Source organism: Oryzias latipes, chromosome 9 (genome assembly GCF_053564925.1).
Source record: "Oryzias latipes strain Hd-rR chromosome 9, Olatipes_Hd-rR_3.1".
NCBI classification, from domain to species: Eukaryota; Metazoa; Chordata; class Actinopteri; order Beloniformes; family Adrianichthyidae; genus Oryzias; species Oryzias latipes.
This window is the reverse complement of record NC_136245.1, coordinates 14,619,169-14,642,914: the sequence shown is the minus strand read 5'-3', so window position 1 is coordinate 14,642,914 and position 23,746 is coordinate 14,619,169. Positions and strand designations below refer to the sequence as shown.

Genomic DNA, 23,746 nt, shown 5'->3' with positions numbered 1-23,746 from the left:
ACCAAGTCCAGATGACATCCCCTAAACCTACTACAATGGAACCAACCTGGATGAATGAGAGTCTTCATAGACTTACTCATGATTGGTGACAGTAGTTGTCCTAGAAATGTGACTCAGACAGACTCGGAACAATTACTGTCGACTGGTTCCAAATGGCAGAGCCCGTACAGCGGAAAAACGGTGAATGAAATTGGCTTCATTTATCTGGAGCTGGAGGTAAGGCATTTTGTCTGGGTGACGTCACATCCGCTTTGTCCATGTGATATATGTCTATGGACATAACTAAGTTGGGGAACAGCCCCTTCCAGAAATTGTCTGCGCTGTCAGCACCGCCCCCAGGGCAACTTTCTCTGCAGAGCTGGCAAAAACGCTTTTATTTTATATGAACAATATGCACATCCACCTTGGCAAAACTTCGGATGTTGTTTGTTTTCGCGGGCAAAACGCAGACAAGCGGGCTGGCTCTAGACTGACGTTATGAAATGGGTGACACTCACAAGGAGCAAAAGCCAGAGCCTCAGAGATTGAGTCGTCTTCCCGGGTAAGATAAAAAACTGCGAGAACAGGTCATAAAAATTGTTCTTTAGTTTACCAAAGTATATTATCATATATGTGTAAATAGGTTATTTTGAAAGGCTTAAGAACAGCATGACATAGGCCCTTTAAAAACAGATGTAGACTCTGACATACATACATACATACATACTGTAACTCTTCGACCGTTCACGCAATCAATGTGCATCATCTGATAATGACACTGAGAAAAGCAGATTTTCACATCGGCTTTTCTTCACGACAGAATCAGCAGATTTATGTTGATTATTATATTTGAGCACAAGGCTGTTTTTCTCCATTTCTGAATGTACTGGAATTACATTAATTGCATAAACGTTTGAAGAATTTCAGTAGGTGAAAGAATGTCAGCAGTGGAGCTATATCACCAGCATAAAAAGGTTAAATAACACAAAACAACATATTTTTTAACAACATGTGTGTACATTTAAAATAAGTTCAACTATCTTACAAAAAATAGTTTTATAGTTTAACTCCTGATTTCTTTATTCGATCTTTGTAAAAGGTTTGGGGTCCAGACTTTGTAAAAAGTTTGGGACTTAAGGCCCTGGTAGGGTCTCCCTTGGCTAACAGGTCCTGGTGACGAGTCAGACAAAGAGCGGTTCAATCCCCCGTGAACCGCCACCTTAACGTGGTGGGGGAGTTTGAGAGCACAAGTGATCCCAGGAGCTAAGCTGTCTGGAGCTTAAGCCCCTGATAGGTGGAAAAATGCCACCTTCACACACGTGTGTGTTGGTGTGTAATTCTGCAAGTGTTCCAATCCCCAGCTATATGAATCTGGACGGGCTCTTGGTAGACAGGTCCTGGGTGACGAGTCAGACAAAGAGCGGTTCAGAAGCCTCTTATGACTCGAAAAACCGGGGACCAAATTACATCGCCCAGATTGGCATCACCGCGGCCCCACTCTGGAGCCAGGCTTGGGGATGGGGCTCTTCCCACGGGCCGCGGCCAGGCTCAGCCCGAAGTATTGATGTGGGACCACTCTCCCATGGGTCCACCACCCTTAGGAGACCTCAAAAGGGGCCGGTACAATGTAGTTTGGGTGGGAGTCGAAGGCGGGTGCCTCAGAGGCTCAAACCCCGGTCATGGAACTTGGCTTTTAGGACATGGAACGTCACCTCTCTGGCAGGGAAGGAGCCTGTGCTTGTGCAAGAGGTTGAGAGATAATAATAATAATAATAATACATTTTATTTCAAGCGCCTTTCAAGTCACCCAAGGTCGCTGTACAAGGTTAAAATAAGAAAAACAGAATAAAACATCAATAAGAAATTAACAGAGTAAAACATGAATAAACATAAAGACATTAAAAAAAAACAAAAAAAAAACCATTTAAGATAAATACATAAAAAAATGTAGGATAGAAAAACAGACAGACAAACAGACAAATGAGGTTGCGTGAACTGAATGGATTAACTATATCAGTGATGAAAGTCAGGCATGGAAAAAATCCCTGAACTTTTCTTTGAGCGATATGGCGGGCACAGAGCGAAATTTTGGAAAAATACGTGGTCTTAGATGCATTCTGGTGCATTCTAGCAGCTAGTTATTCACTTCTTCATCAAGAAACTAAGACTAATTAGAGCATCATGATTTGTCATTCAAACCCCTAGTTTGACTCTCCATTAAGGACTTGCTGGTCCTAAAAAAGAATTTGGAAAATTGCTCAAAGTAACACAATCCTACAATCTACGCTTTTCCTTAAAGCTGGAAAACATACAATTGCTAAAATATAGTAACATCAAAGCCCCAAATGGCAAAAAGAACACCAGTAACTATGATATTCTATGAAAATACCTCAGTTATTTATACATTATTTCTGCTTTAGAAATGACTGATGTACAACATCCACTTGCACTGTTTTCTCAAACTATAATTACATCAAAATATGGGATCTGCTTTAAACTATAATTCTATAACATAATACATCAATTCTTTAACACCAATACTAAGTAATCTGGGAAATATCAAAACAAACATACAAACTAAGCTAAACATTGTAAACATTATTTTTTAAGGGAGTGCGGGTCCAAACCATCAAATACTTATAATTAATGTCAACTATACTGAACTAAATCATGGTAATTAGGAAATACTAATAAATTAGATAAAGAAACGTATTCAAAATAAAAACTGAAACTCAAAACTAAAATTGAAATTATTTCAAAATGTGGTTTTGAGATTATTTTACACAAAAAAGTATTTGACCTACACTACCTTAAAAATCTTTTTTTTCCCAGCCAAGACCACTTCAATTTGTTTTTTATCGTCTTCTCACAACTGAGGTCGTGACCACGCTCAATAATGACGATGCCCGCCATTATTTTAACACAAATTTGATCGCAAACTCTTCAGATGTGTTTGTGAAAGTTTAGCGTGGGTCCGCCAGTTTTGGTCTGTAGGGAAGCAAGTCACGCTGAACACGTGGGGCAGACAGAGCCAATCAGACCCGTCGACGCATCCGAAAGCAACTAAAACGTCCCGTCATTGGTCAATTAGGCCGGGAAGACGAGAGATGGCCACGACCATAGAGGAAGCGATCTGCGGAGAAATATAGAAAATAAAGCTAAAATTAGCTGATTTCAGACCATTTTTTAATCCGGAAAGCGATTTGTCCGTAGAGATCAGGTCTTTATTTCCCGGAAAGTACGTTCGGTTTGCTCAAAAACCCGGATTTCCGGGAATTCCCGGAAGACTTTCATCACTGCTATATGATTGTTTGAAGAGATGAGTCTTGAGTTTGGATTTGAATAGTGGCAGTGTGTCGGTATTCCGTAAATCTGGAGGAAGAGAATTCCATAGCTGAGGGGCGGAGCGACTGAAAGCTCTGCCCCCCATGGTAGCAAGACGGGCAGGTGGGACATGGAGTTGGAGAGAGGAAGTGGAACGGAGAGATCGGGAGGGAATGGAAATGTGAAGAAGATCAGAAATGTAGGGTGGAGCCAGGTTATGGAGTGCTTTGAAGGTGATGAGGAGAATCTTGAAACTAACCCTTTGTTTAATGGGAAGCCAGTGTAAGTTTTGGAGAATTGGTGTGATGTGGTGTGATAACGGGGTCCTGGTGATGATGCGGGCTGCAGAATTTTGGAGAAACTGCAATTTTTTGAGTGTTTTATTGGGCAAACCAAACAGGAGGGAATTACAATAATCGATCCGAGACGTAACAAGACTATGAACAAGTACTGCAGTTGTATGAGGTGTGAGAGAAGGGCGGAGACGAGATATATTGCGGACATGAAAGTAAGCAGAACGGGTGATGTTATTAATATGAGATTCGAACGAAAGTGAGCTGTCGAGGATGACACCCAGACTCTTTACCTGGGGGGAGGGAAGAACAGAGAAGTCGTTGATAGAGATGGAGAAGCTATTGGATTTGGAAATAGTGGATGGAGTGCCTACAAGGAGGACTTCAGTTTTGGAACTGTTAAGTTGCAGAAAATTGCAAGAGAACCAGGAATGGATTTCTTGCAGACAGAGGGTAAGGGAGGAAGGAGGAAGTGATGAGGAGGGTTTCGTAGAAATGTAGAGCTGGGTGTCGTCCGCATAGCAATGGAAATTAATGTTGTGTTTATGGAAGACAGAACCAAGAGGGAGGATGTAAATGATGAAGAGAAGGGGACCTAGGACAGAGCCCTGGGGAATACCACCAGAGAGTGTGAAGGTGTTTGACATATGAGGTTTAATGTGGATAAATTGACTACGGTCTGATAAGTATGAAGAAAACCAGGACAGAGGGGTGTGAGAAATACCAATAGTTTGAAGTCTGTGAATAAGAATATTGTGGGAGATGGTGTTAACTAGATACCATCTAGTTATAGTCAGGCTCACCTCAACACATAGCCTGGGCTCTGAAACTCAATCCTTAGAGAGGGGTTGGACTCTCTACAACTCTGGAGTTGCTCATGGTGAAAGGCGGCGGGCTGGTGGGGGCTTACTCATGAGCCCCCAGCTCAGCCGCCAAGTGTTGGAGTTCACCTCGGTGGACGAGAGGGTCATGTCTCTCCACCTTCAGCCTGTAAGCCGAACAGCAGTTCGGAATACCCGGCCTTCTTGGTGTCTCTCGAAGGGGTACTGGAAAGTGCCCCCAGTGGGGGACGACGTTTGTTGTGTGGTGAAACCTTTTCCTGTCATTTTTTGCATGCTTTTGTGTTGAAGTTTGTTTTGATGGAGGAAGTCTTTGATTTTTGTTTGCATGCTTTTATGGTGGAGTTGGTTTTTGTGTTTTGTGTTGTTTCACCCCCATGAAGACTGAGTCCCAGATTGGACACACCTGGGTGTCCAATCAGTAAGCTGATGGCCCCACCCATAAAGCTGCACTGGCAGCAGGAGAAAGGGGAGAGCAGCTGGTAGCTGTTGAAGGACACAGCACTGGAGCAAACTGGGTGGCTGGAGCTGCAGTCAGTGTAGGAGTCTTCTCCAAGACAGGAGTGCCACAGCGCAACATACACTCATAGGCAGGGTGAGGAGCCCTGCCGGCGTGTGAGTATCCTCTACCCTTCCAGTGGCACTCTCACTCGGCATATAGCCAGGCCTGTTTACCCCACACAACTGAGATACTCGCAGGATCTATCTTCACTCTGCAGGTAGATGTTGGGAGGAACACCCCACCACGCCTGCGAGGGTGGATAAAGACAAGACTGTGGCTGACTGCAGGACCTGTTTCCCTGGTGTTTCATGGACTATTTCTTTTAACTATTTTAACAATGTTTTTATAAGGTCCCTCTTTAAAGGGTTTTTACCGTTTTTACTACCTTTTTAAACATTTGGTCTTAGTTATTTAGGGTTTAACCGTTTGGGCTTTGTCGTGTTGTGGCTGCATGTTTTTATTGGATTAAATTATTGCAGTTTAAAAAACAATTGTTCCTTGGGTTTTCTGTGTGGCGCTCTTCCCCTGGTCCTGACTCATTTGGGTGTAGCAATTTAACTGGACCCCCCTATTTGGCAAAGGCGGGGCCCGACACGTTCACCTCTCAGCCTCTCACTACCCCTCCCCTCTCCTTCTCACAGCCGTGTGTTACAGGAGACAGGCAGCTGCAGGGATGGTAATTCACAGGTTTCAGGCTGTTACAAACACTGATATAACAGATAATAGGAAACCAATAGTGGCGCAGATTTTTTTCCAAGCACCGCCCCCCATTACATTTGCACACATGTGCCCACTATTGCGCGCGCCCCTGGCATCGCATCAGTTCAATTCAATTTTATTTTTATATCCCAAATTCACAACAACAGTCGTCTCGATGGGCTTCGTATCTGTAATTGAAAAAGTGAAACATGAACTCAAGAGGATCATACATAGAGTTCAATAGGAAAATACTAAAATGAACTAACAAACTGACTAAGCTATACTTGCATCCCTGCCCTTGGACCCCCCCAAGTAGTTTTTTTAGGAAAAACTCCTAAAAAACCGGATTCTGGAAAAAACGAAGAAACCTCAGGGGTGCCCACATGAAGGAGGGATCCTCCCCCAGGACAGACAGGCGATTTACCAGAACTCTTAGAGAAGAATTAACTTATCAAACTCTACAACTATGAAGTCCAGCAGACAAGCTTCATTCGACCGGAGTTGGGGGGGGGGGACTCTGCGCGAGTCGAGCAGTGACGAAGTACACGGCCAGGTACAGAGCAGAGACGAGCCAGAGGCAGGATCCACAGCCAGGTGTCGGAGCAGGAGCAAAGACAAGGTGTACGGTCAGGAACAGCAGCACGGGGGGGGGGGCGTGCCCCACTATTTGAGAAGCACTGGACTAAACTAAAACTTATGAATGCAAAATTAAACATAGGGAGAAAGCGAGATGAGAGACAACGCACCTAAAAGATTTTGTGTTGCAAATGCAAAAATGTGTTTTGAAAGCAAAGAAAAAGATTTTGAAAGCAAACATTAAAAAATTTTATTAGCAACTTTGAAAGTTTTTTTTTTTAAATAAAACATTTTGTTTGCAATTTAGGAAATTTTGATCTCAAAACTGTTTGCAATGTGGTGGCACATAAAAATGGAGCTGTGTAGTATTGAATTGGACCTAAAACTGTTATGTAAGAATATCTGCTTTTGCATTCCTGTTTTTAAAATAAAACCAGGAGATGTGGCAGGAGACATGATTCAGACAACACCTTCATTAGTTTATATCACCATCACTGCCAGTGTTTTTTCCGAGGCCTCCTGGTGGAAATATCACTTGCTTTGTTCATCAACACCCAGGAAGAAACTGCTAAGAACAAAGCTTCAGTTTATGTTTTAGCCAAAAGATGTCACCCATAACATTGCCCTCCGTCAAAACAACAGCCTGCCAAGTGGCGAGGAAATATGGGAGAAAGCCAGCAGTCCCACACACACGAATGCATATACACACACACACACACACATTTCACTAATTCTCCACACACAGGCACCGCATTGAGGTCTAATCGATGGAGCTCATTCTTATTGAACCACAGACGTTGGGGGAAGCCGGGGGAATTACAAGCAGCCTCCACTGTGAGATCACAGCCTGAAGGAAGCTGGTGGAGAGTAAGCCTGCTCCCCCCGGAAACCTGCTGTTTGCTTTCGACAATTTCGCCAACAACATGGTGTAAGCTCACCCTGTTCCTAAAATTAATTTGAATGGTAAGATCAATCAAATTACAGTTTTTGTTGATTTTTCACAAATGTTTACTGACTTTAAAAGGTGCGGATGCAATGAGCTGATATGGAATTGCCTAGTATCTTATATTCTGACTGTTGTCCATTCAGACTCCCATGAATCCTTTGCTCTATAAAAGCATTTATGCAACAAATGTACTAATATCATCATTATTCCATTTCTTATTATTTTCAGGGTTGAGAGATTGTGAAAGAGGGTCAACTTTTCAAAAATAAAGCTTCCTGGTCTTCTTTTAATAAACAATACTGTCAAGCCTTCTGTTGTAATAAAATGATTATTTTTAATAAAGAATCACTGTATTCCCTGTAAAAGGCATGTTGCCTAGTTTTTTTATACATGGGTACAAGTTGTGAAATGTTTTAAAAATAAATGTGTTTGCAAATGAGTCAGCTGTGTGTTAGTGAAAAAAGAATAAAAAGGTCACACATTTGTGTAAAAAAAATCTTAGCTTATGTTACACTAAAACTCAACTTTTTGAAAAATGTTTGATGGAAAAATACACTATTCTTGACAAAAGTGAATGGTTTTGTATTGTTGTTTTTTTTAATCAAACTGTTTTTTTTTAATCAAGCAGCTTCATTTGTTAGCAGATCTGGATATTTGCCCAGATTTGAGTAGTGATTAGGGTAAATCTCATCCCTCTTTCGTGACTTGAAGAGTGACACTGAAACACAAAAAAATTACCAGACCAACCCAAACAATCTTAAGGCTGATTTGGCAAAGGCAATCACAAGAGTGCATAGATCCCTCCAAGCTTAAAACAACATTTGTCTCTTGGTTGGAAAGATCCTCAGAAGAAGAACACGAAAACCAAGAACAGGTCAAGTACTTTCACAGCAATCTTTAAATTTGCTTTTAGGGCCTTTATCATGCTTTTTCTTAAACCTTATAGAGTACACTATATCCATATAGATGATAATAGAAAGAACACATTTTTATTAAATACAGTAGTTATTTTCACAGCTCATTTTCCCACCCCGAAGTGAGAGAACTCAATCTCTGAGGCACCGGCTTTTGCTCCTTGTGGGTGCCGCCGATTTCATGACATCAACCTAAAGCCGGCCTTAGGTCTGCATTTTGCCAAGGAAAACAAACAACATCCTACCTTTTGCAAAGATGGATGTGCATGTTGTGCATATAAAAGGAAAGTGTCTTGTGTGGGGTAAGACAACTATCAATAAGAAACGTATTTATAAAAACAAAATTGTGCACAATTTAAAAATATATATATGAACACAACGTTTAGTTTTATGTTTGACATGTTTGTTTTGAATACGATTTGTCTCTGTTTTGACCACGACTCTTGCTTGTCTTGAGTACGAAATTTCCCTGGTAAACAAAATTTTTTACAAGGTTGAAGGTATATACATAGAGTCCCAAAAAATCTATTCAACTGAGTGAGCATGCGCTTTGAGGCTCATTTACTAAACTAAAACAGAATTTAGCTTTTTAGAATGTTTTTGATCCCCTGGCAGGGAATATATCTTGATACCATTGTTTTGTTAAATAAAAAAGTGTAAAAAAAAAGAAGTAAATTTTCGTAAAAAAAAAAAAAAAAAAAAAGGTAAGACAATGATGAAACAAAGTAAGAAAAACCAAAGCAAGCAGCAGAGGGTTCCACACTTCCTTGCTGCCAACGCTCTCGACAGGGAAGTAACAGACAAGCGAGGAGGGGTTTCCCACTGCCGGCCAGTTTATTAGCGGGACAGGCATGGCGGGCGCGCTCAGCTCCGGGATCTGTCCAGGTGTAGCCCGCCTTCGCCCAACAGTAGCTGGGACAGACTCAAGCAGCACAGAGACCCCGAAAGGGATATTGTGGGTTATTAAAATGGATGAAAATGAACAAAATCAAGAAAGCTGACTCTGAGCTGGCGCATTGTTTACATGATCAGCTGTTGATGCCTGAAACAAAATGCGGCCGGAGATCGCTGCATTATTATCCATTTATTCAATTTTCAACAGTGCTGTGGTAACAAGATAATTTCCCTGTTTTGGGATCAATAAAATTCTAAGAATGTATTATTTTATTTTAATAAAATAGACATCAATACATGGGGCAGAAAAAAACAAAGATTCAGTCAAACTCACACAGTTGATTTTGAAGGCCCTTTTCCATTGGAAAAACTGTATTCACAGGTTGGTTGATGTGCTCAGTGCAAATGTTTGAGTATCATCTTGTAGTCTAAACAGTCTCTCAATTCTGCTGCAAAGTAAAGTAAGTGACTAAACAGATGTTAAACCCTTGGTGCTTGCTAAAATTGTGCTTTTTCTGACAGTCTAAAACTACTTTAACAACCAAATGTTAGACTAACTTAATCAATGTCCACATTGACTGAAAGATCATAATTTAACTGTGTTGCTCTGTGATGTTTTACACCTCTTTGTTTATTTACTCCCAAATTCTGCAACAGAACGGCCAAATGTCGTGATCAAAAATGAGACCAAAGAACTAATTCGAGCAGAGCCTCACAAACCCACACAAGTAAGAGATGCCAACAAAGTAAAAAAAAAAACAACCACTCTTCATGTTCAACCACTTAGTGAGAAACGTTGATAGCGCAACCTAGACTTTTTGTTAGTTTTGAGCTACTGGCTGGATACAATAATGCCTCCCTTAAATAATTCATTGCTCCAGTCAGGTGGAAGCAGATGCTGTTTTTGTGTCATAGAGAGAGCACTGTAACATGAATCAACTACAAAGAGAAGGACTTTATGGATTTAGAATGGAGGCTAAGGATAAAGCAGGAGGTGCTGCTCCAGTTCAACATGCTGTTACTCCATGCCACGCTTGTACCTAACCCTGACATTTGTGGTCATGGCAGAGGATGACCTTTTCTCTCCACGTTTTAGTGCTGAATTCTAATACCATGGTGCTGTGTGCCCTCCACTCGTGGGAACAAGCCATGCTATTTTTAGCCACATGTCCCCAGCTGCACATATACAACCTGGGGCCAATGGGTAATTAGTGTTTGCTTCTTATGGCAAGACGCAGTGCTAGATCCTCCCTAACGCATAAAGACATCTGGACAAGGACTGTCTCTGTCCTGCCCTGCACCCCAACAAGCCGTACCTCCCAAATTAAAAAGAGCACCTCTTAATCAATGTTTACAGCATTCAAATCTTTAAATAGTTCGAGTATAGTACTATTAGTAGTAATAGTACCAGTCATCTGATACACTCAGACAAAATCCCATTTATGCACAGATCCGAGTTACAAGTGCACAAGAGTTTATGAGGCTTTTTCATATCCTTAGATTTGTTCAGAGATATTACAGTTAAATGCGGCTAAAATGCTGGGTCGTCAGAGTTTTCCTATCAAACACTTTGAACTTATACTATGAATAATATCTAAAAAAGACGTGACATTTTTTCCACATTCTTAAACAGATATGCCCCAACAAATACGATTTTTTTTAAAATGTCTAAATTACATGTTTTGCTAACATGCATCACTTCTTTAAAATGTTTTCTAGAACTAACTGCTCTCTCTCGGCAGCGTCACCCAACAACGCCTCCAGCACAATGCTCTTCTTCGAGCACTGGTCCCCAGTCACGACGATAACAGGCAGTACCTGGTACTTCTTAGCAACCGGAAAATGAGGAAGTGCACAGACTAATCCAGTGAGTCTATTTTTTTCTGTAAAAGTTACTCGCACAATTTCTGTAAACATCTTCAGCTCTATAATAACGGTTCACTCCATTTCCTGGGTTTTTGTTGTTTGTGGTTGTTCAGATCAAAATCCTCACAGAGGGATAATTAGCTAAATGTTGTGCACTCTTGAAGAATGATCATTCAGCTGTACATTAGTTTATTTTATTTTTTTTAATTAGTCAATTATTCCTCTGTTTACAATCTGGGTTCGGACTTCATGACTTTTACCATCACACATGCTTTTTGACTTCACTCTATCCAATCTCACCCACACACAAAACTCATCTCTTTTGAAGATAACTTCCCTGCATAAATATCCCTGCACTTTAAAGTCTTAAATCATATTATAGTATATAGTATTATTGTGGTCCCCCACAAAAAGATACATTCAAAAACTCTGTGACTGATTGGCTTGTTGATTTCCAAAATAATTATTTCTGAAAATAAATTGATTTTTAAAACTACATTTACTTCATTTTATATGCAAATTTTAGTAAAACAGAATGAACTAAGTTGCTGTTTTGTTAGAAAAATAATGAACACCAGTGAAACTCAAATAATATTAAAGCATTAAGGCAGTTGAAGGGCAGAAGTCTCACGGTAATCCTTTAGTGTGAGTCTCAAACATAATCTAGTGTATTGATATGTCAGGATGAGCAGTTATTATGAGTCTGTTTAGTAGTCTGCATGTCATGGTGACCTTTTTTAATTTATTTTAGTCAGGGCAAAGCTAATTCAATCTACCCTATTACAGCTTCTTAAAGCAATTATCTTGTGGCCCTCCTCATTGATGGGCTACTGTGCCAACAGTAGATTGGACAAACTAAACCCTTAGAGACTAAAAAGATAAGTTAATCTAACCATCAGAGTAACAAATGTGACATGTTACAAACAGAAAATGCTGTCTAACAGATTATTTCAAAGTCAGGCTCTTTCTTATTTTTTTGTTTTTATCATACTCCGTGGGAATTTTTCTTCCCTGGGACATAGGAATAAATTACACACCCACATAATCACAAACATGTAACTGCACAGTACATTAGGATCCTATTAATCACTTCCAGCTTTTAAAAAGGGGTGCAGAAACAAGTGTGCCTTTAACACGTTGGCACAGTTTGCTTGTGGCAATGCCTGCCAATATTGTGATTTCAAAGATTAAGCAATTAACCTCCAACAAGATGGACAGTACAGAGCAGTGGTGATCCCCGATAAAAGACATGAACATAACAGGGGGAGTCCAACTATTAAATCAGACATCAGAGGAAATTCTGTTTTTTAACCAGAGATGGCATGTGTCATATCGCCTGCAAGGATAAACATAAAAAAAACGTTTTTGGAAAGTTACGGTTTAATTAACTTTTAACATGAACCCAGGCGCAGACTACAACCAGTATACACAGTAAGCAAAACTGACAGCATTAGTAGAAAGGCAGAGACTCAGATTGAATCTGTGGAGATAAGCTCTTTTATTACAAAACAAATCCTGACAAATAATCATCACTGACGGTGGATTTTGGTAAGATCTACATAATCTTTACCAACCCCCACTCCCCGAGATGTTTGTCTACCTTTGGGAACAGATCTAAATAGCCTCCAGACTCACTGAGCTGACCCTGCTGCCTGTCTCTGTAAATGTAAAGTCATGAAGGTTTTGTCTTCGAAAGATGCTTTTTTTTGGCCAGGATTACACAACGGGATTCGCTTTTCATCTTGAATTGTAAATCAATAAATGACACCTCATCGGAGCCTATCACCATAATACAATGCGATCATCTGAGCCTGTCACCTTTTCTATGGCGTATTGTGTTGATAGACTCCAATGAGCCTATCACCATGAAACACCATAGTATATAGTATCACAGGGGAGATGGAAACAAACACGCACCTCCACACTCAACCCGACTAAAGATTTTGAACTGAATAAAAAAAAATGTGTACCACATAAAATCCATGGGCTGCAACAATGATCTTAGCGGACGATTCATTTCTTTGTTTGAAAAGACATACTATTAGGCCAAATCACATGTGTGCAGCGGCATGCAGTTAGGGGAAAATGGATATAATTTTTTTTTTTTAAAGTAATAAAATAATAAATAATTTTTTTAGACCTGTCTATTCTATGATTACTTTTGTCTGTGTTGGTTTTTAACATTTCTTTCATAAAAAATAATTTAAAAAACAAGCAAATTTACAAATTTTCTGTTCAAATACACCAGAAAGCGGCATGTGAGGCACCAGCCACCTGTGCCTCACCTGCACTCAGCCTGTGCTGCACACACTGACTGAGCTGCAGCTGATGCATGCACTTTACTGTTTTGGTCTTTCTATCAACATAAAAGATGCTTAATTTTTAATTACTTGATTTGCTTATTTCCTGCCATTGATGCCAAGTTTGTGACCCATCTAGTCTTTTTTATTCACTAAAAATGTGCATCAGAAATACACTAGGTGAGGCAACGCAGTAGGAGTGGCTCAAGGCAGAGGGGGTTGGTGAGCCGAGAGAATGTGACACGGCGAGTAAGGAATAATAGAATTAGTGGTAGCAGGTCAAATGCAGCTTTCAAATCATTATTTACTATTGTTTAACATCATTTTTTAATTGAAGGATTATGTGTCTAAAGTCAGGAATGTGTGGAGACACGACACTGGCAGTAATATCCATTGAGACAGAGACTTTTAAAACTAAAGAAAGTAAAGGAACACTTCTACAAACAGGTTATCCAGAAGGAGCGGTGCATGAACTTCATTTATAGGTAAAAGTTAGTCGATAATAACAATTTTGGTGCTTTTTTTCAATGCTATCATCTTATGGATGAAAAATGTTGAAATGAAATTTTAAAGAACACACTTTAACTGTTGCCTATCAAAATCAAAACTACTCTGTAGGGTTATATATGTTTGTAAAGCTGACTGATGTCAGTAAGGCATTGTCACTTTATATGTAAATTACTGGTGGAATACACTGTGGTGATCTCTGGATGAAAAATAAAAAAAAACTGTATTTTTGTTTACATTTTTTGTAGTTTAAAGAAAAACATGGTCTTTCTATGAATATTCATACAGCCTTAACCGTGACCAACATTTTACCCTTTAAATTAGATATCTTTTGTTTTACCCTGGAAAGATTTTTAAAGACTGCCTGTACTTTAGGGAGTTTGAAACAATGTTGTTTTAGCTTTTAAAACATCTTTTAATAGCTGTTTCTTCATATTGCTATTTTTGTTTGCTTGTTTTTTCTGACTGCAGCTTCAAAGATTTCATTTTTGTTTTGCAAAATCATAGGAAAAAAGTTTGGAGTCCTTTTAAGAATTCATCTCAACATCAATAGTTTGGTTTTCTTTTTTTTTCTTTGTAAACAAAAAGGTTGGTGTCACTAATCTGCCATATAACTTTTTTTATAGCACTACCTTTTTCATGCTAGGTTTTCTTTTGTGTCTGGAAATGCTTTAGTGTTTACATAGTCAAAATTTCCAATAATTTTATTGCAGTCCTAAATCTCAACTGTGACAGTTTAGTTAAGTGAAGTAGCTTCCTGGCTGTTGCACTGCTGTCCTTAATAACATACAGGATCACATAATTTGCAAAGAAAAGCTCCAATTCTAACACAGCCTAAAAGGAAGGTCTGCATGTTTTTGCTGTGTTCATCAAATTTGTCCAAAAAAAGTTAGTTTCAAAGAAAACATGCAGGATTCAACTGTTGTCCAATTTAAGATGAGGTGTGCTTGTGTAAAAACAAAGTTTAGTTGGGGGGCAAAATGGCATTCTCCCAAAACATCTTCCATAAAGCCAGGGTAAGATTTCTCAAAAGCAAGAAATTTGCACAAAACACATAAAGACAACAAGAGCGGGTAACTTTGTCGACCTAAAATATTGGCAAGCTTTTTAAAAGTCCTAGCACACAAAAGTTGATGTTCAAGAGTGACAGCTTTCTCTACTTATTTTTAAATCAGGCCTTGGGCTAAAGAGCATTCAGTCAGCAAACGATGGGACACACTGGGGGGTTGGTTCAGGACTTTGATAGTGTTATGCATATCCTGGGTAAGAAAGTACATCACATGAGTACATGTCAGACCTCTGATCATGTCCAGAGGTGTGAGTGCAGCTACTATAATCCCAACTGGAGGAAACCACCACCTCCTAACCCTGTCTAATCTAGATGGTAAATGATGTTTCTGGTACCACTGAAAACTACATGAGAAGGCACAATCTTAATTCGGCAAGAGAAGTTTAGGTCGTGGTACATCTACTGGAATCTTAAATCAGATGGAAACATTTTAGAAAAATACTTGATGACTTTTTTAGATTAGAATAGCAGAATGCTAAGAACCAGGCAAAGGGAATTTTGTTGCCGCCAGCTAACCTACAAGCTGAGATCCACGGGTTTAAGATCAAAGTGGCAAAGAAGAGGCTCAAACCTGCAAATGACAGAGAAGCAACTTTGCAAGGAGAAGATGTTCAGTAGGATCAAAAGCTCTTTTCTGAGAACATTAAAACTCTGCCTTTAAAAAAACTCCTGCCACCACTCAAGACCAGGGTCAATCATCTTGACTGTGAAAGGGGTAAGTGCCACAGTCGTGCAACTGGGGAGCCTCTTGGGAGCAGACACCTGCTCAAGGGGGCACTGACTTGAGTGACTAAGACTGAGGTGACAGTTAACCTGTCATCATGACAGCATACGACCAAGATAACACAAAGGTGTCCCCAAATGTCCTTGAGAGGACATTCAAGCACAGACTTGAACTCCAGAGAAGGCAGAAAATGGAAGTTTACCAACTCTCCTCCAAACAAAGTGTCATTCCATTGGAATGAACTTGATGAAATGGCTGCCAAAGGTGGTTTTTTTTAAGTTTTGATATTTTTTGAAATTGTAATCACCACACTCTAAAAACACTTTCTGACTCTTTTACCTTTTTTTCTTTTAAATCTTTTTTTTTTATCTTTTATCTTTTACCTTTTCAAAGGTTCAGAATTTGTCACAGTCAGTCAGAGAGTCACAGTCAGCCATTCCCAAACTAGTGTTAACAAAGCCATCAGATGCAATGTGGGTTCAGGGTCTTGCCAATGTCAGTGGACATTCAAAAAGAAACTGAAATTGAAATTGAATAACTACAATGGCCATCCCTGATGATGGTTCACTTTATAAGGAGTGGAAATGTTAAAACACAATTCAAAATTTCAAATTTATCTTAGATAATGTCAAAAAAGTGATACATTGCTTATATGTAATATAAGAAAATGTGATTTACAATGGATAAAAGATGGCTGACTGTTTGGAAATACAAGGGATCAGCCCTCTGTGGTGTTAAATGCAACAACCACATCTGTAGGAAAATAGAAATATGAATCTGTTTTACATCATGCAGTGGTTATGCACGTCTAACCCTTTAACACCGGAGTTTTAGCTTTAGTGCTGACATTATTTCGAATATCGTAACTCTTCTATCGTTTACACAACAAACTTAATTCCAATGGATTCTGAAGAGGAGAAAAACAGGAGTGGTTACAGTACATCAAAGAGCATGTGTTGTTTAGGTGTCACCGATGACATCTCCAGTGTTAAAGGGTTAAAGGCTTCAGCTAAGATAACCCTTAATCAATGGGGCAAGTTCTTCATGTCTTGAATGTCTTGTTGCATGCATTGCCCATCTGAACCGCATAGGAATAACTGATCAACTCCAGAAGCAACCAATCAGGAATGCAGTCAGATTCCTGAAGTGACAAAAGGGGTACTTTATTCAAATCTCTCTGTTATGTTAGCAGCCAGCCTGTGTCGCATCAGTCAGTCAAACTGCTGACATGACGACAGCTACTATAGTAGCATATCTGCTTGCGTTACATTGGAGCTGTGAGAGCTAAGTGGTGTAACTTAATCATGAGGTGAGTGTAAACATACACATGTGCATATGTAAGGAGCCAGACTGCAGTGCTCTGTATTTCGAGACATATGTACTTAAACACACATTTATGGGTGAGAGCTAGTGCTCGTAGAGAATATCTGAGTGGATAGGCACTCATCCGGAGGCTTAACAACTGCATAAATGTAAAACTGTCATCAAATGAAGAGACTCTGTTGACTCTCGAGAGGTAAATGGTCTGTCGTGCTAAGGGCCGTGCAATATTCAGAGCCAGTGGTGAGGTTGCTGACAAAGATAAAGCACTTTCACTCTGCTGTCACAGAGTCTCTTGGAGCCATCTTTACAGAGATTTCCCAGTGAAGACGGTGTTATGTAATAGCAGCCGTGGACCCTGCTGTTCATATCACTAATGCCTCACACTGTGGCAGGGTCACGTGCTTTATCCAGGCCACATCCAGGTGCAAGCAGCAGCAGTCTTCCAGCTGTTCCTACAGCCTCATACTTACTGAGCCATACCCCCACTCATACCCCTGTAACTCCCTACAGCTCCACAACACAAGGACATTTTTGATATGGCCAAAGATGAGTGTTTTCACTAAAATGTAAATGCATTTTGGGTAAAGTTATTCTTTTACTTTGTCATTTCCGTCAGGTGTCAAAATCATACCATATGATGTGTTTTTTGAAGTTGCTTGTATTTCATGATGTAAAAAAGGTTTATTTTGTCAAAAGCTTTGGAGTTCCTATTCATACCAGAATCACTGTAAGAGAATTAAAAGAAACACTGAAGAAATATCAAATACATTCACTGCATGCTGTTTTTACACACAAAAATATCTGTTAGAAGTGTACCCCAATTTTGCATGCATTATTTTTACATTTTTTTCACACCATATTGTGATCTGCGTCCTGATTAGCTAATGATCTTTTCAATCAATCTCCTCTGTGCCAGGTCTATTGTACGCAATCCATTCAGTTTGATAAATGTACTTAAATCATCACGATCAGATTTTTGTTTTCGATTTCTAGTACTGGACTTTTTTTGCTATGTGAGTTTGAACTTTGAGAGTTTAAGTGAGAAAAGTGTGAAAATGTCTGTCTGAGACAAGGGTATAAAGTGTGTGTTGAGGGGTTTTTACAGCGTTAAAACATCAATAGGATCAAGTTATATTAAGAATGTAACCCTGCGATAAACAAGTTGACACTGTAATAATGACAATTGAAATATTTTATATTTTGTGAAAAGTACATGAAACACAACTGCAGGACCAATCCTCAACTTTTAACCCAGATTGTTTTTTAAAAATAAAAAAATATGTACTGTGAATAAACAAAAAGAAAACAGATGCCAAATACACAACCTGAGGCCCATGTGCCTCAGAAAAACCTAAGCAAAAAATTCTGCCAAAAATACCAGGCTAAATATACTCCAACCTAACCAGCAAAAGCATTTAGGACTAGATTATAAGAAACACAAAAATTAAATGAAAAATTGTGGGTGCATGAAACCTATAGAGAAAATCCTGCTCCCTTATTATACCAGTTTTTTATTTTTTTAACATAGGACCAACTATGAGCGAAAAAATAGATTTAGTTTGTAGAATTTTTTTAAACTGTTATTTCCACATATCAACAGATACATTTTAGATAGTAAAATGGTTGTAATACAAGAGTTACTAAGCATGTAATGAGTAAAATATTATTAAAAATTCATCAGTTATAACTTACACTAATTTGTTACAGCAAATAGTACTATGTAAGGCATTACTCTTGGAACTAGTTTCTACCAACAAAAAAAAATAACTGACATTTTGTTGTAAATGTCTAGTTAGGGCGGCACAGTGGTACAGTGGTTAGCACTCTAGCCTCACAGCAAGAAGACTCCCAGTTCAAGTCCTGGCTGGGGGACTTGAAACAGAACATCAACAAGGGACCTTTCTGTGTGGAGTTTGCATGTTCTCCCCGTGCATGCGTGAGTTCTCTCCAGGGTCTCTGACTTCCTCCCACTGTCCAAAAGCATGCTTCATAGGTCAATTGGCAACTCTAAATTGGCCATAGGTGTGAGTGTGAGAGTGAATGGATGTGGATATGGATATGTGGCCCTGCGACAGACTTGCAACCTGTCCAGGGTGTCCCCTGCCTTCGCCCACAAGTGGCCGGGATGGTGGCCAGCAGCACCGTGACCCCGAAAGTGATTAAACGAAGGAAGATGAATGAATGTCTGGTTAGATTTACTAGTCACTGCTTTTACCAAAAGATATTGATTACACAGGTCAGTATCAAATGTAAACTAGTAAAAAAAAAAAAGACATGGAGTTTAGGAAATAACCTAATACTGACCTTGAGTTTATTTTTGTTGCCAAATGTATTATATAATATAGCCTACTATTATTTCTAGGAATAAAATCTAATTTTGTTTAGTGCTAAAGCGGCTATTGTATAAAATATTGATTGTTGAACTGGGTTGGGAAAAAAATCCAGTCCAATTCTTTATTTTTTTCACCTTTAACTCTGTCCACCCATGCTTATGCAGCCCCTTTCCTCATCATCACCTCCAGTATCTACCTCTTAATACTTTTTTTCTGGCAGTCATCTCCATGGAGAGTGAACAAATTTGGGTTTGAAAGATGAATTTTGTTCTCCCGTGTGTCTGTGTGTTGTGAAGATAAAAGTGAGTTGCCAACAGCTCAGGGATAACCAGGGGAATGATGGATGGTCATATGTTCTTATCAAGGTGGGCCGGACAACAAATAGTTTGAAAAAGAGTAAAGTGGTAGAATACACCCTCGCATCAAAGGTGTGAGGCGAGACCGACAGTCCCTGTTATGGAGGCTCATTAAATGCCTGACCTTGGGAGGCAGCAGAAAAAGCATTTCTATTCATGCACAAAAATAGACAGCATTTTTCTGTCATATGGAGAATCACAGCTCAGCCTTAACTGGCAATTCCCACAGCTGAGACAGGCTTCTGTGAGTGCCACCCTTAGAGCCTTGCCCCTTTGAAAAGTGAACTTAAAAAACAGTTGGTACAATATTAAAGGGTTTAGTTCTTCATAAATGCCTCCCATAACACATGGTATCATTCAACCTCATGCACATGGAGCAGTCCTTGTAGTTTGCACATAGATGTATGATAGCAGCTTCACAGAGCAGCAGATCCACCTAAGAGCTTGGATAACAGCTGACACCAAAAAACCCATTTCAAGCCACAGTTTTCCTTTAGACTAGTTTTTGTACTGTAAGCTCATTTAACAATTTTCATCTCTGCTGAGTACAATCTGCAAAAAGCCTTATCTGATTGGCATGACGGTGACAAGAGAGGCAATATGAAACCCAAAAATTCTGTTACATCACCCACAGATGTTAAAGACTGCTCTCACCAGGGTAATAAATTTCTTTTTTATTTTATATGGCAGTGTCTTCTAAAAGGACAAAATCACTGAAGTGATAGAAAAATGCAGGCACTGTATTCCTACTGCATGCAAATGATGTATAATGTCCTCTGAATCTTCTCTGATTAACCAGCACTCTTGCTCAGAAGAGTTAAAAACAGTCCGATCCATCTCCCAGCACATGCACACAAGGACAAGTGCTGGACAGGAAGGGTGCATTTCCCCCAATTTCCTTTTGCCTCTGAGAAACATTACAGCCATCCTCAATCCCTCCAGAAGCAGAGGCAGCAGCAGCACAGGGAACATGCAGTCCGGACAACAAGCCCTTACTCAGTAAAACATGCACAGCTTGTCAGCCGACAGCACATTACCTCTGCAGAAAGCTCCGATGAAATGGCAGGTGCTTCTCACAGTGGTGGAAGGGCTGAAAAGAAGCAGTCAGCAGCAGACGATGGCTATTGCAGCTATGTTGCATAAAATGGTTCATCAGTGCTCGGCAGAAAGAGGCACAGAAAGAGAGAGAGGGAGAGAGCAACATTCAGCAAGCATCATTCAGCTCACACGACTGTGGCTGTGCAGCAGAGCACAGACATCATAACGCCCCCTTCCTTCCTCCCTCTCTCTCGCTTTGGCTCTCACGCACACAGACTCAGGCATGCAGGAGTGCAGAGGCAGTGCAGCAGCTCTGAGCATGGCTCCCTCTCCAGGATGTCTTAGATCAGGGCTGGTCAATCTATGTCTTAATGTCAGCAGTCACACTTGTAGGAACATGCAACCACTGTGTGGCCTGATCACCTATCAGCTACTAATAAGCTGTTATGATTGAAGCTGGCAAGGTCATGTGAGGCTGTCTTGCGTGCCCACTGGTCCGTGCTCCCGGTTTTGTTGCAGAGCATCTAAGCTGTTTGGATTTGCAAACTGACACAGGAACACTGCCTCGTCATGGGTCATTGTGCCACACAGATCCTGAGGGGCTGGGCTTGTCAAACCTTCACTCTCAGCACAGAGGTCCAGACCAATCAGCTATCACAAACAGCAGTAACATCATTACTATCCAATCGTGGATCAGGAAATCAAGTGCAGAAGGGTATTAAAGAGGATTATTTGGGCCATCCCGTTCTTTTTTTTTTTTCCTTAACTACATGGAGAACTGGAGAGCAGCACAGCATGTACACCGTGTGCCCTCTGTGGTTGATAGTGGTGATGCACCCTGAGAGGAGCACTGAGTTGAAAAGGGGGCCAGAACATGCATGATTTCCTGACTGTGGACACAGAGGCACAGCATTAGTTTTCTGTGTCCCACCCAGCAAACATGACAAATAATTTTTTTAAACTTGACTTAAAAATATGTAAAAGCTTTCATTGATCCTACAACAATGAAAATCGTGTTTTTGCTGTTTTTAACACGTTCTAGTGGGATTTTTCTTGGGATGGAGAACAGTCGGGCGGCAGTGGCTCAGGAGGTTAAGCAGGTCGTCCAATGATTGAAGGGTCGGCGGTTCGATCCCTGCTCCCCCCAGCCAACTGTTGTTGTGTCCTTGGGCAAGACATTTCACCCTCCTTGCCTCCAGTGTGGCTCCACTGGTGTGTGAATGTGAATGTGTATTTCTGTCAGCATGCCCCAGGGCAGCTGTGGCTACAACAGTAGCTCATCATCACCAAGTATGAATGTGGAGTGAATAAATAATGGACACTGTAAGCACTTTGAGCATCTGGAAAAGCGCAGATAAATCCAATCCATTATTATAGCATGTATAAAGAAAATTCAGCCAAAACAAAATTGGGTTTTTTAAATTATATAATTAATATAATTATATAATTTTTGCTCGCCGCTTTTGTTGCATCAGTAATGTTAGGTTGGGGTTGTGAGGGGTAGGTGGGGGTATAGAGTGTAAAGGGGATGGGGATGATGGGAAATGAGGGTAGGCTTACTCCGCACCACCAGTCCAGCCCACAACTCAGAGGTGAATTTCTAATGAACTCCTGCTGCTCTGCAGGAACTGTGTCCAACACAGATATTTTGGTTTTGGCTAAGAACAGCATAATCATAATTGGGGGGATCACTTTTACAATAGATAAAAAGATAATTGAAATGGGACTTTAACACAAGAGGGAAACGGATGATCAAAGAATGGGGAGAATGTTTGATGTTTTTGAAAAAGGCTTTATTATCATTTATTTTATGTTTAAGCCCTTCAAAGGTCAGATAAAGAGAACAGCTAATCGTGTTAAATGAACACTTTTATCCACCAATGTGCTCATTGATGTAGCTGAAGCACACATGTGATGAAGCTTTGTCAAAATGCAAATGACGCCCAAAGAAGTATTTTTAGGGCACATCATCAACAGCTGACTTTCAATTGATGGAATGGAGTCCATGTCTATGGGGGCATTAAAGGTAACCAAACCTGTGCAGACAGCTGTCAAATGATGTCAGATGGAAGACAGGGAGCTCCAGGCTTGATTCAGGCAGCCTGACTGGGACACATTTGGAGGCGTGAAATGAGGGCTCTGACATTTTCTTGATCCTGCATATACTGGAAACTTAATGTGGTGCAACCAAACACAAAGAACGCAGCCAAGTATACAGTCTAGAGGAAGCCGAGGTCATGAATACTGAAGATATCAGACATCCCTAATATGACAAAACAATTCATCTTTGCTCAGCTAGAAGTTAGCCGGTTTTGTATCATTCTGGTTTTTTTTCAAGCAGTAACTCTACAGGAAATCAAATCTTTCCCAGAGGTTTTTATGGAACAACATGTCGTTCTCATTTTTTTCATATCTACAAGCAAATTTCTGCATGTGCAGGGCTTATTCAATTAAACACATAACTCTGGTTTCATCAATTAGAACATTAAAAAACAAGGACAACATGTTCAATCGTTACATCCAAAGGGGGATATTTGTTCACCTCATTTGGCTTTTAAATTGACAAAAGTTATAGCTTCTGTGGTTTGTTTGTTTCTTTCATTTATTTTTCCTCATAAAAGAACCCAATTCATGAGATTTTCACTGAATATTGAAGTCTGTCAGGTGAATTTGTCTAAATGAAACCGTTACAATGTTCAGTAATTACATGGATTTTGGGAAATATACAGCTTGTTTTTTTAACTGTGCATGCAGGATTGTTTCTCACCTACTGATGCTTAAACAGCAATTTCAGAATGGAATTGTCATTTCAAGCAGTCTGTTAACTGTGAGTTTATTGTACAAAGTGCAAAGCTTTTGTTATTATTGTGAAAAAGAGAGCCATTGTCTCTACAGATGTCTTCAGCTTCCCTTTTTCTCTTTTTTTGAAGTATCAAAACTCTTTCATGGATACTGAGATCCATCTTCTGTCATTTTCCTTTTGTACGTATTGTACATAAAGTTCAACTTTGAACCAGTAATGTTGATGTCCAGAAACAAAGATGTCACAGTAAATAGCATTAAGTATTTCTGCAGTAACACAAATGAAAAAAACAAACAACATGATACTTGTTCTTGAAAACTCATTGTTTTGTCATATTAGCAGTAAAAATCTCGTTGGTAACAAGAAAGACACAAATGAAAATTGTCTAGTCAAGTCTCAACTTCCGTGGGATGATGATTAAAAACAACAAAAGTTTCAATGCAGGTCTCCATCTGCAGACA

The 23,746-nt window shown here is 39.9% G+C and overlaps 1 protein-coding gene across 7 annotated transcripts in view; it reads right to left on the bottom strand.

Annotated features, from left to right (window-relative positions):
* The window catches only part of rimbp2b (RIMS binding protein 2b), a 125,018-nt gene extending 104,327 nt beyond the window's left edge, over window positions 1-20,691 (bottom strand). For all 7 annotated transcript variants that reach the window (XR_002873875.2, XM_023958637.2, XM_078952719.1 and 4 more), the window contains exon 1: window positions 20,482-20,691. The gene's annotated coding sequence lies outside the window, so the exon portion shown is untranslated. The remainder of the gene's footprint in view (window positions 1-20,481) is intronic.
* Between the last annotated feature and the right edge of the window lie 3,055 nt (window positions 20,692-23,746).